Source organism: Lissotriton vulgaris, chromosome 1_1 (assembly GCF_964263255.1).
Source record: "Lissotriton vulgaris chromosome 1_1, aLisVul1.2, whole genome shotgun sequence".
Taxonomy (NCBI): Eukaryota; Metazoa; Chordata; class Amphibia; order Caudata; family Salamandridae; genus Lissotriton; species Lissotriton vulgaris.
The window spans coordinates 130,926,793-130,943,529 of NC_141685.1; positions in this window are offsets into that span (position 1 = coordinate 130,926,793).

The window sequence follows — 16,737 nt, forward strand, 5'->3', positions numbered from 1 at the left end:
GGGGGTACCAGGGGCCAATAGGTGCAACACAGCCACCAGCTTTGTGTGGGGTGTGATGTTGGTTGTCTGCTCTGGTGGTTCAGTCAGCCTGTTTGGCCTTGTTGGTCAAGATGCATAGGATGGTTGTCCTTTTGGGCCTGTAGTGGGCAATGACATTGTCAGGTGTTGGTTCTGTGAGGCTGGTGTGGTTCATGGGAGTCCGCTGTCTTTGTCTGTGCTGCCTCTGTGGTGTTCCGGGGAGCGAGGGTGTTCTGGATCGGGGGTTGGGGTCCTGGGGTGGTGGCGGTGGGTGTTGTGGCCCTCTTGGGTGTCTAGGCTGCATGACCAGTGGCTCCATGCCATCTGTTGCCCTTCGATGTGGCTGTGGGCTGTGCTCCCTTTTGTGGTGCAGGCTGTGGTCCGAATTTGCACAAGGTCAGAGAAGGTGTTATTTTCCTGGTGCTAATGGGCCTTATCACCTGTTTTGTTTTCTTATGGCAGTTCTGTCTGGTCGTTTTAAATGTTGTGAAGTGGTGTTGTCGCAGCTTTTGGCACGGGAACGCCTACTCTGCATCTCATTAGCAATAGTTGCGGGAGTCATCTGTGGCGATGTTTTTTGCAGCTGCTATCGCAGTTGAACTAGTGCTGTGGGCTGTTAAAATAAAAACATTTTTTATGGTAAGGAATAAGATTACAACAACACCTAGGATCCAACCTGTAATCCAATCCATAGGGATATAAACCCTGGTAAGATATCTGGACAAATGACGAAAATGACTGAACTTTAAACTCAACCTCTCTGATCCACTTCAAACCATCACCATAGTACAAAGCAGCACTGTAACTGGCGGGGAAGACCTGTGCAGAGCCCACTTCAGGGTTCCTTATCACAGTTTATGTGATCTACCGCCAATGGAGCCATCCACAAGGCATGAGCCACTGTGCCACCCACGAAGCTGGAGGAAGGCTGGGTGTACGCGAGGCTCCTCTTTGCCCCCAGGAATGAGTCCCACGCTCTACTATTCAGACTGGTGAGGGGATGGGGGTGGATTATTCAACCAAGTTCGGGGATTGGATGGGGAAGTTGAGGGGGAGGGGAAGGCGGAGGTAGGGCGTTTCATTATTCTACTGTTTTGAGAGTGTTAGATTTTGTCTAAGTTTTAGAGGAGGCCCCTGTCAAATACACATAGGTAAGACACTGAAGCAGACAGTCTATAGGACAGATCCCATACTACTGCCCTACTGTAACACGGTAGACACCAGACTGAGCTCACAACGACCCCAACCAAGTAGACGGCGCTCCAAGAAGATGACCCTGCATACCATCACCCAGATACCCATAGCATACCAATGGCACCCAGAGGACTTAGGCTCCTAACGTGGAATGTTAGACGGCTCAACAACCCCAGGAAAGCTCGCCTTGTCCACTCATACCTCAACAGACACCACACAGATATCTGCTTCCTTCAGGAAATGCACCTGACCCCACCCACCTCCACTCGCCTAGAGGTGCGCTGGTGTGCAGAGGTGCACCACTCCCTGAATCCCAACTATGCCAGGGGCACTGCAATACTTATAAGGAAAGGTATCCCATGGATGCTCACTCAGACTAAAAAGGATACTGAGGGGCGGTATGCTATAGCGGCAGGACACCTCCAACAGCAACCTCTCATGCTGGTTGCATATATTACTAAATAGAATAGAGCCACCCAATAATCCCCTCTGGACTGGGTATATTCAATACCACAATAGCAAAGTGTCCCCAAAGGAAACATTTAAAACAGATTTACAATTTGTATAGATGTCATATTCATAATCAATTTTTTATATAATCACAGGAAATATATGCACAATATACCGAAATATATCAAACAGGTATATTTAATTCCACTTGGAATATCATCAAGGAATAGCTGGCAACAAACAAACTACTAAAGTTCATACATTATTTAGCAGTAGTATACAAAACACCTTTCGCATGAGTAATGGGTATTCAAAACACCATGTTGAAGAAAATTAAATACAGCTTATAATCATATTTACAAACTGTAAAATCCATAGATGTGCGAATGGGTGTTAGGCGTCGACGTTTCGGTCCACTGTTGGTCTACCAGATCCTTGAGACCATCTTCAGGACGGAAGGGTTGCACATATACATCTAATGCAATAGAGAACAATACATATCATCCCTGTGACTAAGAAGAAAATGTCAACACAAAAAGAAAACAAATAAGAAAATAAATCAATAAGAACAACCTCAGTGTAAACAACTTGTGTAAGTCCCAACTAATCAATAATATGTCACCAACACCAAGAAAGGGGAGTTAGACAGTGTTGTATAATGGCCCCATTCTTATTCAACTTATATATAAATGATTTGGACAAAGTCTTCAGTAACCTTGAGGTAGGTTTCCCATATGTAGGGCGTCGTGGACTTCCTGTTCTACTGTATGCGGTCGATGCCGTCCTCATAGCGAGGACGGCATTAGGCCTCCAATACTTTATTGGAGGCTTTTTCTAGCTATATGTCCGACTGGGATCTGGCTATCAACCACTGGAAATCGTATGTTATGCAAGTGGGACTACGCCAAAAAAAAGCTTCCAATTTAGGGTTGGCTCTTCCCCCATCGCCCGTACTAATGTTTTCTCATACCTAGGGGTTCTCCTGGGTGATAAGTTACAATGGGGGCCTCAAATCATTAAGAACAGGGGGCTCTGATCAGGGCTAATGCAGCAATTTAATTTTCCCACAAAGATAGGGAGGAAACCAATAGGTGCTTTGTTAAAGGTATATCAGGCACAAAGCCTGGCTATAGCCAGTTACAGGAGTGAAATCTGGGGTCACACTGTGGTGAGCCCCTTACAGGTGAAACAGCAATGCCCCTGCACTATACAAAATTAGAACATTCTAGGTAATGTTAGAGTCCAAAAAGATAATTGGTTTGTATACATCCACACTTTCGGAGTGACTTTAAGAGAATCAATCATTCACATCGAGGTATAAAAGTTCAATAAAGATGTTCTGTTCTTGGTGTGAAGTGTCTGTTTATTGTTCCTTTAGTTATGCCAACACGTGTTTCATCGCAGGGAACACACTGCGAATCTTCAGGGCTAAATAGAAACATAAAGAGTGCATTTGCAAAAAGGTTCCTGTTATAAAAACAGTATTCCAGTGACTTGATGTGTAAACCAAAGTGAAAAGGTGGGCATGCCTTAGGTGACTCTGTGTCATTGTGACTCATGTTCAAAAACTGAGTGAATTGGTGAACTATGAAGTGTAAGTGTTGTTGCGTGAATCAATTGTGACATGTATTAATATTCTTTATTTATTTTAGTGCGCTTATCCTTCTAGAAAAGGAATTATGTCAAAACAGATTAAGTCTATGCACTGGCCGTAAAGAAAGTAGTGTGAAAATGTGAAAAGAGTGTTTCTGTGCTTGAAAGGACGGTATCCCTTGTGACTTGAGTGGAGACCCGAGGTAGTACACGGTGGTTGATACTTGTTCATATATCTAACAAAATAGCTAATATCAGGAATGCTTATTTCCACTATTAATAATCCTTTCTGTCACATCATTGTAACTATATCACTGCATAATCAATCAAGGTTATAGAACTAATGATAGTTTTTCAGTACACTGGGGTGTTTGGTACTTAATCAGGCATACTTAATCAGGCATACATGGTATACCGAGACACAGTCGGTGGCTAGACTTAATGGGATAATTGCAGGGAAAACAATAGGGTAGGTATTATTGAAGAGAACAAAAGAGGAAATGATTGGTTGGTCTGGGACAAAAAATTATTTTGTCTGGATAAAATCATGGTGTCATTATTGATAAACAGGAATATTTTAGGATGAAGAGAGAGTGTGGCTCACTATCAATGGCTCCACTAGAAAGACATTACCCAGAAGCTATGAAAACACTCACCCTAATGAAAAACAATGTGAAAATCGAGCTGGATAAACCCGTTTTGTGGCGGTGCTTCTGTTTAGTTACTTTCTGGGTATTCGGAAATCCATGAAAACGCTGTCTGCGTAATTGATGGATCTATATATCTGTTTAGGAACAAGTGTAGTTAGTTCCTGTATGTGGCAAATAGTCGTAACGGCAAAAGGATCGGCGAGTGATTGCAACCTCCTACCTGTTCGGTAGTAATCAGTACTTTAACCGGGAGGAGTCGACACAATTCTGAGAGTTATTGCTCTGCTTTCTCAAGGCGGGTACACCTAAATGGAAAGAAAGACAGGCGGAAAGTATGTGGCAATGTGCTCGCTTATGCGTTCAGAAGGTCAGGTTAGGGGGCCTTGCTATGATGAAAGCTGCTGCTACGACTACATCCACATCTCCTCCCCCTGAAGTGTCCGTGCCACACAGTGTGGCAGACATTCCACCTCCAGCCCCTGAGGTATCACTGCCACACAGTGCTGGAGACAGAGCACCACCCACATGTGAGGCACATGAAACAGCAGAGGATGAAGATGCGGATGAATCTGCCTTCATGGTAAACAGGACTCAGTAGCATTCATCTCCGCCATATGGCTGGTTTCTGCTTGGTTCTGCCCTCGTCATCATCACCTTCCACTGTCCCCCGATACACTCTGCGACACTCACCTTGGACCTCGACATAGACTGCCATATTCTGTTTGGTCACCAATGACACTGCATTCAGACTTCGGACTGTACTCTTTCTCTTCAGATGAACTTGACATTCCCTAAATGACTCTGGCTGGCCCTCCACGGGCCAAAAATGTAAAGTGGGGTTTGCATCGCCCTGTACTGCTCCAGCTGCAACACTCCACTCAATGTGCATTAAACATTCATATTCACACAGATGTGTCATGTCTATGATCTTTCACGTGTGGAAGTACGGATGAATGTAGGGTCAGTGGTTCCCGCTTACGTCCATGTTGCTCATGTTGTGGGACGTGGGTCACAGGGAGATACATTGCCAATTGCGGTCCGGGTGGCACAACACTAAAACAGAGATACACGCATTTATTACTTCCTTGTTCAGCCCTGGATGTAAGCACGCCCAGAGCCCCGGGGTCATTGTTCACACCCTTGCGTTGGACTGGCATATGCCAGGCCAGCCCACTCCTCTTACGCTCACAGGCGTGGCAACAACGCTTCATGTCCCAGGTCTTCCCTGTAGTGATCTGCTGATCACAGGTCTAGTTGTCAGCATGTCACAGCCACTCCCTCATGGCTGATTTACACCCACCCCACACCCATCCGGGACATGCTTCACAGGACATGTGGCCCTGCCAATTAAAAAGGCAGGGCGCACGTGCTGGACACCATTTCCACTCTCTATCTGGGTGTATCCGTGTGGTTATTATTTATGCATGAGGGACTAGGGCACTACCACATCACATTCCCTAGTGCCGGAGGTGACATGATGGTGTTCCCACCACGAGACTCAATCATAAAGGGTCCATGACTTGTGGGGCACAGACTTGTTGGCACTGGATACACTGCGGCTGGCACAGGCACACCGCTTCAGGATGGTGACTTTCAGTGCACTGAGGTAGGGGCACCTAAAGAGCTAAGCGGGTATGCAGCCTGGGATGATACCCCGTCCTGGCGGTCCGGACTGGTAAGGATTTGCTTGAGCCCTGCTGGACTGCAGTGTTGGCCTGAGCCAGCAGGCAGTGTGGGCCTACTGCCAAGTGGCATTGCGTCTCGGGCAACAGAGGTAGTGGCACCTAAAGGGCTGAGCAGGTGCGCAGCCTGCGATGATGCCGTGTGCACTGATATGATCTCTGCCATTGTGAAATCAAGACCCAGACTCAAGTGTGTGGCCTGGTGGCCTGTGGTGCGGGCTGCATGATGCTGAGGCTGCCATGAGTTTGGGTTCCAGGCTTGAAGCATGCACCAGGACGTGGTGGGCCATCTTGGACACCCGCCGGTGTCAGAAGGTGAGCTGTGAGGCCTTGATGCACAAGGGCAGGCAATTATCACTGGGTGGTGGGAGGGGCTGGGGTGCAGCAGCCTGTGTGCGCAGGGGCGGGCAAGTGATGATGGCGTGTGCAACTGTATGGACTCTGCCGTTCATGACTCTGGACTCAGATAAGGGACCTGGTGGACTGCAGTGTATACCGGCACGGGGTTGGACACACACCGGTGGTAGCAGGTGAGCAGTGAGGCCTGGGTCCTCAGTGTTGGCGCTCTCTTTCCCTCTCTTTCCCTCTTTCACTCTTTCTCTCTCCCTCTCTTTCCCTCTCTCCCTCTTTCTCTCTCTCCCTCTTTCTCTCTCTCTCCCTCTCTTTCTCTCTATCTCTCTTTCACTCTCTCTCTCTCTCTATCCTTTGATAAGAGCATGACACACCTTCTTATCTAAAATGTTGTCTTGCAGACTGTGACTTACAGATTGTCCGGAGAAGACATAGTTGTTTTGACTTTAAAATGTTTTGTTTGGTGTTAGAAATGGGGATCTCTGACTGGCAATGGCTATCGCCAAAGCCAGGCAAAGACCACCATTCTAGTCATGGAAAGGGAGTTACACACCAAAGATAACCCCTGCTCACCACCTTGGTAGCTTGGCACGAGCAATCAGGCTTATCCCAGTGGCGATGTGTAAAGCATTTGCACAACACACAGAGTAACACCATACTAGGAACACCACAAAAGGAACTCCACACAAGATTATATATAAAAATAGCCTTTGTATTATCATAAACATATTTGATGGTAATCAGTCACACAATATACACTGTGACAACTGGCACGGGCAATATTTACAGGGGATTATTTACACACGACAGCGTGGGCCACTGTCAGAATTAGCACGTGGTAAAGAATAGTAAAAATAAGAACATATCATAATCTCAGAACACAACCAGTAAACACTGGCAGACTCAATACTCAGCGCCAACCTGTAACATAAATCATAACAGGCACAGTATCCATTAAGGCGACAAACTCTATTCTGCGCCAACCCCCAAGCTAAAATCTGGTAAGACATAATCTCCCAAACATACCTTGCCTTAGAAATAACCTCAATACCATAACCTGAGATAGGGAATACATCAAACCAAGACCCCTGGTAGAGAAATAAAACATCAGACAGTAGTAAAACCTAATAACCATAAAAGCACATCTATAAGTTTAACTCAAGGTGCATAACACATACTACAAACATTGCATTTCCTAGCACCTAAAAAAAGTACACTAAGGCCTTGAGCCCTACAAAAACTAATAGTCCCCTGGGCCAGCTGGCCATCTCTAAGGGGCTCAAATACCCTCTGTCCAAAGTCAGGACACGCTGCCAATGCAGTGACAGTCACGGGGGTGCACTTGGCGCAAACCTAAACATGGCAGCTGCCCTCTACTTGCTGGGCAGCTGGGAGTCCGAAATGAAGGGCCTAATTTTAGCAGCTGGCACTAAGTGCTGCGCAGCTGTGCAGGTCAAGATGGGGGCAAAGGAGTGCGTCTCACTCCTGGGTCCAACACATGTCCCCTAAAATGAAGTAAGGCCTAAACGGTGCAGCTGCCCACTAATTGCTGGGCAGCTGGAAAAGTTAACAATGCGGCATGGGCACCGGAGTGACGTCAGCGGCTCTTTTGTGTCGCGGCGGTGATTTTCTTTTCTGTGTTCAAATGAGGGGTAGGCTCCCTCAAGTTCAAAGATAAAGGTAGAGGCGGGGTGGGCACCCGTACTGGACCAAAATAGCAAGGTGGGCACCCGTATTAATTATTAAATACAAGCAAAGATGCAGAGTCGGCACATGCGCACTGGGCATCATCAGGGCAGAACGCAGGGTGGGCACCTGCAATACAGTACAAAAATAACAGAGGTAGGCACCCACAATGCCATGCTAAATGCAGCGCTGAGGGGTAGGCTCCCTCAAGATAAGGGGATAATTAAGATAAAGCACTCCCGGGTGCGAAGGGCAAAAGACAATCAGTTCAAAAGAGCAGCTGGAGCAAAATAGACCTAGGGCATAGCTCGTCCAGGAAGAAGGGTCCCAAGGAGTCCTCCAGGCATCCAGGGGCTGGGCAGGGCCCAGGGAGGCAAGCCTTCCCCATGGGCCCCAGCAGCAGCAGGCCCCTGGTAGATTCAAATCACAAACAAGAACATCTTCATGGGGTCACAGCCCCTACTGTTATAAAGCTAAATCCTTTGTTCTCAAAGGTACAGGCAAGGGGAGAACCAGATACAACTGGTTCTGGAGCACTCTATCTTTCTCAGATCACCTCTCTATTCACAAGACAGGCCAGGGACATCAGACGCACCACAGGAGGTGGAGCCAGTATTGTGGAGGGAAGGCCCAGCCCTATTCAGGTCCCAGGTGCAACTCCTCCCTCCCCTCTACCTGCAGATCTCCCTATTCACCCCTGGACAGACTCATCCTGGCTCCTGGAGCCAAGCACAGCAGCCAGCCCCTGCCACTCACAAGCTAGACAGAAATGCCAACTTATACAAGTAGCACTTCTACACTAGACACAATAAATCTTTGCACACCATTGTGCTGCATTTATCCTCACGAGTTCGCACATACCAAACTCGACCCTGCACTCCTCACATATCAGGAACTACCATGGGCACACAGATCCCCCATGCATTCCTATGAGAGGGCAGGCCAATCTTACCACACGCACTCAGAGGGCCCAAGCACTTAACAGTGGGCCACAGTGCTAAAGTGCGCAGTGGCCTAAAATCACTACCACCATGCCAAAGGCTAAAGGCAAAAAGTCTAAGGGGGAACCTGTCAAAAAGGGCCAAGTCCAACATTTGGTAATGCAAAGATGAATGAGTGATTCTCTTTTTTCTGACCACACATGCATGTTAAGTGTTGTAATTGTGCAACATCAGGCAAATTGTTTTGTTCATGATTTCGTGAAGTTGATGTGACATATGACCTTTGACCCTGTCACCAGGTAGGTCAACCTCTCAGCTGCCATACGGTCCCCCTGTGCCACCGCTGCCCCGCTGCCCGCTGCCCGCTGCCCGCTTTGTCACCTGTGAGAGCTGCAAGTCCTCTTATTGCCTCAGACTGTTTTTTCTTTCTTTTTCCTGTTCTCCTTTCTTTGCCAGTTTTCTGCCGTTCCTTGTTATCTTTATTGCTCACCTCTCTCTTTTTTCTCCGTCGCCCCTAGTGCCTGTGCCCTCCCCCACCCAGCCCCCACCCGCTCCCGTCCCTTGGGCTTCCCACCACTGCCACCCTACAGCCTGCCCCCCTGGTGCCCCATTTGCCACCCCGATCCCACCTCCCAGCTGCTCCTCCCTCCCTTAACACTTCTCTTGGAGGGCGCACAGCGGCCGCGCCAATGGCGCGCCGAAGCAGCGTCAAAGGCAAGCCCTTCTGTGCCCGTTCGCGCCTGGACCGCGCCCAGCGCCAGAACTTCTGGCCCCCGCCGAAACCAAGAAACTCGACTGATGTACAACACCACCATCCTCCACGCACTCAACACCGGCCGACCAGCCGCCTGCTCCCAAGCCACTCCGAAGCACACCCACTGACCCTTCTCCTGTCAAACCTGCAAATTCACCTGCGTCCAAACCTACATCCCACCACCCAGAGCAGGCAACAACAACAACCAACTCAAGTGCATCCTGTTCAACACCCGCTCAGTCCACAAGCACGCCGCCGAACTCTGGGACCCCCTCGACACAACAGCACCAGACGCGTCTTCCTCACGGAAACCTGGATGAACGCCTGCTCAACCCCTGACATCGCCATAGCTATCCTGGGTGGCTACAAGATCACCCGAAAGGACCGCTTCAACCAAACCGGAGGATGAATTGCCATCATCTACAGGAACACCAGCAAGGTCACGACCAACTCCGAAGATGCCCTCACCACCACCGAACACCTACACTTCCAGAACCACACCGACCCCAAGACCCCCCTCATAGGAACCCTTGTCTACAGACCCCCTGGCTCATGTACACAATTCAGTGAAGACATCACCGACTTCATCAGCCCACATGCCCTCGCCTCATCAGACTGCATCCTCCTAGGGGACCTGAACTTCCACCTGGTGTGGTAAATTTAAATTACCTATACTTAATTTATGCGGTAAAGTTCAATAAGAATAACTCAGTCAAAAAAATAAGAGGCAGAGTCCGTGGCATCTGAGTTTTGTGAAGGTTTTATTCCTTAAAAAGGAATTGGTTCGGACCAGGTAGCATGCTCCATCCCCACAAGGGTTCAGGAAGGGAATGGACATGGACATGTACCATGCTTTATTAACAGAACATCATATATATAGTAAATGCATTACAATAGTGATAGATGCAGAAGGCGTAACAGCTGAGAGAAGAGATAAGAACACATGTACGTAACAGAAGGCGTGCATGAGGGCGTACACGGAGGTGTGTGCTAGACACGTCACATAGAGGTGTCACAAGTCGGTGGATTCATAGGGGAATCCTGCAGTGTCAGCAGAAATACATGGCAGAGATGCGCGCGCAGCAGCATGACGTGTGATTGACGTAAAACTGGAGGGTGAAGGGGACTTGACATTTAGCCCTACATGAGGAGACAGAAGTCTGGGGTGTCAGAACAACCTAATCCCAAATCATATCTAATATCTTGTGTTTGAGGAACTGTATTATCTAGAAGGAAAGGTCTCTCGGGCAGAGGCTATTCTATACTGACTGCTAGTGCGTGCATATGTGACTACGTGTCTACGTGTAAAGCAAGGGGGCCATGGGCCTACCATGGTAACAGGAGCAGGAAATTACTTGCACGGAGACAGAGAGGCCGGGCCCTTTGCTCTGCAGCTGGGAAGGATGTTTTCCTAAACTACTAGACAGGAATGTATTTTCGAGGAGCGGAGCAGATAACTTGAAGGCTGAATACAGTCTTGGCAGGCAAGCAGGTCGAGCCAGGCACCGCTCGCCGCGCAGGGAGTAAGTCAAGGGTCAGGAAACAGCAGACTGCAGCTTTCAGAGACAGAAGGCAGAAAGGGTTCGATGGCAGGAATCAGGGCCTAACTCACCAGAGCTAGTGAAACATGAAAGTGCACCATGTAAAGACGTTGGCAAGGCACACTTAGGAACTGAATATCCGACCCATTCATGGTGGATCTGAAAGAGGACATGTTAACGTTGGACGCAAATGTATTTGCGTCTTCGTAGCTGAAAGTGGAGGGAACATACATGTACTTGAAGCACGTACATGGAGCCGTTGGGGTCTACGATAGGGGACACAATTGACCATAAAAATTCATATTACCTCATTCCCTCCTTGTCCCCTACGGACCCTTCATGAGATATCAATCCTCATTAATCTATCAATCTGTTCATGTAACATCATTTGCTCTTCTTTCTTCTTACGGTGTTTTGAACGTGGACCTGAATGAGGAATACATGATGTGGCGCACAAGCCGCAAATCGCTGGCCCACATTGTAGACATAGACAGCAACTGAATACTATGAGAAGGGCAATACCTAGGAAGGATAGGACCTTCCATCCCCAGGCTGACAACACGCTCCAGAACCAACCGGACCAAGTCCAGGTGCCTGGATTCTGGTTTATCTGACTTGCAATCTTATGAAGACGGGTTATGGCTCTATATACTGATGGCGCGTTTTATGGAATGAAAACACAGCAACTCGATCCGATGACGCTACAAGCTCCGCCCCTATCGGCCAGGATGACGTCAAGGACAAGACGATTTTGAAGAACAACAATCCGCATAGCAGACTGCTCCTCTGTTAAGTTACCTAGGGCGAAAGTAGTTTCATTCACTACTGCTTCGAGGGTTCTGGTTAATTTTCGTATCAGTTTACTATTAAAGACAGCACCTAAGTAGGGAAAGAAACCTTTATTGAAGTCTGTATATTGCTCCCATGCCGTTTCAGTATAGTCGACAATAGGGAGATCTCTCTGGGGTCTATTGTGTACTAGATGGGAGTCCCTATGATAATCAGGAGGGGCTAGGAAAACAGGTGGCAGAAGGAATGCAATGTAACAGGTACCATCCCAATCTAGAGGTAAGCGTATATATGCGGTATGACCACAAATGAAATAGGAATGACGGGAAGCTTTAAATGTAGACTTGCCTTTATCACTGAATTTGATCACAGTAGTACATTTACTATGACCCAGGTGTACTGAACCATTCTTTCTGACACATAATTCACCTTTGACTGGTAATACAGACATAGCGGGCAAGACTGGTGCAGTTTCAGATTCAACGTTCAGAATCATGAGGTTAAGTGTAAAGTTACCTAATCCATATACTTCATTTTCTAGATCAGTCCCTGTCCTTTTGGGAAGACCCTCCTTGTCAGGGAAACATACTTTATGCAAAACGGTGTTCAGATTTCCCCATATCCAGTTGCCCTGGTAAACTACGGAATTGGAATCTAAGGAATTAATCAAACTAAACCATGCACCACAGGAACCATTGTTTGTGAACGGGTACGGAAAGAGGGGCAGAACTCCCTTGTATTTCTGATAGGGAGGGAGTCGGCCACATATCCAACAATTGGTAGCATTGCTGGTCTGATGTGAATGATGTAACATACTAATGAATGGGTTGTTGCGCAGCGCAAGTCGGTAAGATAACTCATGCAGGGGCAGTTCACTGAAAGAGTGCTCGGCAGTGACATTGAAGGAAGAATGTGCACGCTTGAGAATAGGATAGTATATGTGCAACAGTATACTTGCAGCAATAATCAAAAGACTCAGAAAAAACATAATCAATAGTGTTATGATACAGTGGCTGCGAAGTGATTTACAATATTCACGTTTCTTGAGCTGTTTCTGTCTATCTCTCTCTCTATTGGGGTCTAGGGGATACATGTCAGAGACTTGTCTAACCGATTCACCTAGGGGAGGACTTAAACAATTAAACTGTCTGACTTGCTAGACCTCAATTTCAATTTATATTCTTGAGAAGAAGTTTTCTCGACCAGGGGGAGTTTTGAGTCAGTCTGTGGAGGAGGGCAGGGCTGAGAGTTCAAATCTGGCGGCAGTCCATGGTATTTCTTTACATGACTCGAGTGAAGCCAGCCCTTGCGGCCCTCCACTTTTATCGCGGTCCTTGTAGTCAAAAGTACTAGCTTCGGCGCTTGCCAACGGGGCTCCAGCGGACTTCTCCTGTCGAAGTTCCTTATGAATACGAGGTCCCCCGGAACAACTTCATGTGGCTTCACCTCGGTGTTGTCGGGAAAGGCTGCAGCAACCTGTGAACGACATGATTGTAGTGCAGACATCAAGGAAGCAAGGTAATCTGTCAGCATGTTACAATCAACATCGGTTATTTTTCTCGGCAGAGGCGTCCCCCACATATTCGGTGGCCTACCAAAGACCACCTCGTACTGGGATAGCCCTGTTCTTGAGTGTGCGACCATTCTCATAAAAAAAAGTGCAACTGGTAAAGCTACTATCCAGTCGACGCCTTTCTCTCTACAGATCTTGGCAAGACGAATTTTCAGAGTCTGATTATGACGTTCCACGAGACCTGCTGCCTCGGGATGTCGGACACAGTGGAACTTCCATTGATAGCCGAGCAGAAGAGATACCTGCTTCATAAGCTCGGACGAGAATGGCTGACCGTTATCTGAATATACGATGCGGGGCAAACCATATCTGGGGAAGAATTCACGAACCAGCTGCTTGGCAGTGGTCGGAGCAGTGTAATCTGGGACTGGATATGCTTCTGTCCAACGGGAGAGTGCACATACAACTACGAGGACATATTTGAATCCTCAACAACGTTCCATCTGGATATAATCCATCTGGAGGACTTCAAAAGGGTGATCGGGAGGATGAAATCCACCTTGCTCTACGGGAATGCTTTTACCTGGGTTGAACTGACAACAGATCATGCAAGTACGCACTTTCTGTTTGGCTGCTGCTCGTAAATGTTTATTGAACCAGAGGTTTTGAATACTGTCTAACATGGCTTTCTCTCCTAAATGTGCAGGGCTGTGTACTGTGTTAATGATTACTTGGACCATAGAGTCAGGGAGAAACCATGTAGATTTTCCCTTCGTCATCCATCCCTGTTCTGTCTGGACCCCTCCTAGTTCAATCCATTTCTTGATTTCGTCTGGTGTGGCATGTGTCTGTATATCAATTACATCTAAGGCGGGATCCTTAACTGTCATACAATGTGTCGGTGTCTGGACTATTGTCTTTGTCAGATCAGTTGCGTGAGTCTGAGTCTGAGCTGTATGCTTTGCTGTTCGATCTGCCAGGTCGTTCCCCTGGGAAATTGTATCTGTGAGTTTCGTATGTGCCTTGCACTTCATGATGGATATTGCTGTAGGCAGATGTATTGCATCTAACAGAGTTTGAATGAGGGGCCCGTGCTGAATTTTGGCGCCGTGAGAAGTCAAAAAACCTCTCTCTCGCCAGAGCACTCCGAAGTCGTGTACAACTCCGAATGCATAACGTGAATTTGTGTATATGTTAACTCTTTTGTTTTTGGCTTGAATACAAGCTTGAGTCAGAGCGATGAGCTCTGCTGCTTGAGCCGACAGGGTGTCAATAAAATTCGTTTCTATGACTTCAGTTTCTGTCGTGACTGCGTAGGCGGCCACTAATTCTCCTGTACTTGTTCTCATGCATGAACCATCCACATAAAGTGTCAGGTCCGGATCTGGTAATGCGGTGTCTGTCAAGTCTTGTCTGGGTTTCGTCGTAATGGTAATGACTTCAATACAATCATGTGCCAATGGGTCTGTCTCACTTAATGGCAAAAGTGTAGCAGGGTTCAATGTGTTGCAACGTCTGATTTCTATGTGTGGCTGAAACAATGTCAATTCATAACCTGTCAGTCGCGCTATCGTCAAGTGCTGGGTCTGTGTTCGGTTTAAAGGAACTTCCACGGAGTGTGGAACTTGTACTGTCAATTGATGTCCTAACACTATGGAATCGCTTTGTCTGATTGCTAGAGCTGTTGCTGCTATAGATTTCAAGCACGCAGGCAACGCCTGGGCTACCGGATCTAATGTGCTAGAAAAATAAGCACACGGTTTGTGTGAACCTGCATGTTCCTGAGTGAGTACTGACAACGCAGTACCTTCACGTTCTGTAACAAAAAGTGTAAAAGGCTTACTGTAACATGGTGTCGCTAAAACTGGTGCTTGACATAAGGCTTTCTTTAAGTCGTCAAAAGCTTGTGTATGTTCCTGAGTCCAAGGGAGGGCAGTCGATGTCGCTGCCTCCTGGGTTGTCAGCTGTATGAGTGGTTTCGCTAGAAATGCATACTGAGGGATCCATTGTCTACAGCACGGGTACTCATAGTACGGCCCGCGGGCCAGCGGCGGCCCGGCAAGCCTTCCCTGGCGGCCCGCTGACCTTCCTGACATCGTACCCGTGTTGTATTTAAATGAAAATGTAAACCCGTGTTGTATTTAAATTGAAAATGAAAATGTCAAACACTGCTGGTTGCTGCAGCGCGAGTCTGAGAGACTCTGCTGCTCTGTGGGGGCCGGCCGCCGGGTGATTCTAATGATAGTGGAGCTGCAGGGGCCTAAGAAGAGGTTAAGTACAGCAAGGCCTCAGTAACATACAAATGGTCTTTCTAAAAAAGGGAGGTAGTGGGACGGAGAGAGGGAGAGGGAGGGAGGGAAAGGAGACCGAAAGAAACATCGGGGCTTGTTAAAGTAGGAGTTGGAAAACGATTAACCTTGCACTTTGCACCAGGCTTGTGAGGTGTACACAGCGCCACTCTGCCCGCCCACCTTCTCTATTTTTAGCAGCTAGTTTGTTGTGGGTTTACAATTAGGCTAAAACAGTTAAGCAGGCTACTGGAATCCAAAAAGTAATGTTTGAAAGCAAAGGGCATAGCATCTAGTTTCAATACAGAATCCCTAAATCGCACGTCATTACTATGCACCTACAGTCCAGTTAGATCACGGGTACTCATAGTATGGCCCCGCAAGCCTTCCCTGGCGGCCCGCAGACCCTGCATACATGTACCCGTGTTTAACTTTTTTTTTTTTACAGAGTGTCAGCAAACACCCCTGCGGCAGCGCGACTCAGACTGCTGCTCTGTGGGGACCGGACGATTTCTGTCGTAGTCAAAGTGGGGCTGCAGGGGTCTAAGAGGTGACAAAGCCTCATTAATTTACAAATGGTCTTTTAAAGACCTGTGAAGTGCTCCGGTGAGGCTGTGTGTGCCCAGAAGCTGTCTCAGCCCGGGCACACACAGGCAAGGTGGAGGGAGGGACACAGGGAGGGAGGGAAAGGAAGGGAGAGAGACAGGGAGGGAGAGAGACAAAGGGAGGGTGAGTGAGGGAGGGAGAGTGAGGGAAGGAGAGTGAGGGAGGGAGAGTGAGGGAGGGAGAGTGAGGGAGGGAGAGTGAGGGAAGGAGAGTGAGGGAAGGAGAGTGAGGGAAGGAGAGTGAGGGAAGGAGAGTGAGGGAAGGAGAGTGAGGGAGAGGAAGAGTGAGGGCGAGGGAGAGCGAGGGAGAGCGAGGGCGAGGGAGGGCGAGGGAGAGTGAGGGAGAGCGAGGGTGAGGGAGAGCAAGTGAGTGCGAGGGAGAGTGAGGGAGAGTGAGGGTGAGGGAGAGTGAGGGTGAGGGAGAGTGAGGGCGAGGGAGAGTGAGGGAGAGTGAGGGCGAGGGAGAGGGAGGGAGAGCGAGGGCGAGGGAGAGGGAGGGAGAGCGAGGGAGGACGAGGGAGAGTGAGGGAGGGAGAGTGAGGGAGGGAGAGTGAGGGAGGTAGGGTGAGGGAGGTAAGGTGAGGGAGGGAGAGTGAGGGAGGGAGAGTGAGGGAGGTAGGGCGGGGGAGTGAGGGAAGGAGAGAGTGAGGGAAGGAGAGAGTGAGGGAGAGTGAGGGAAGGA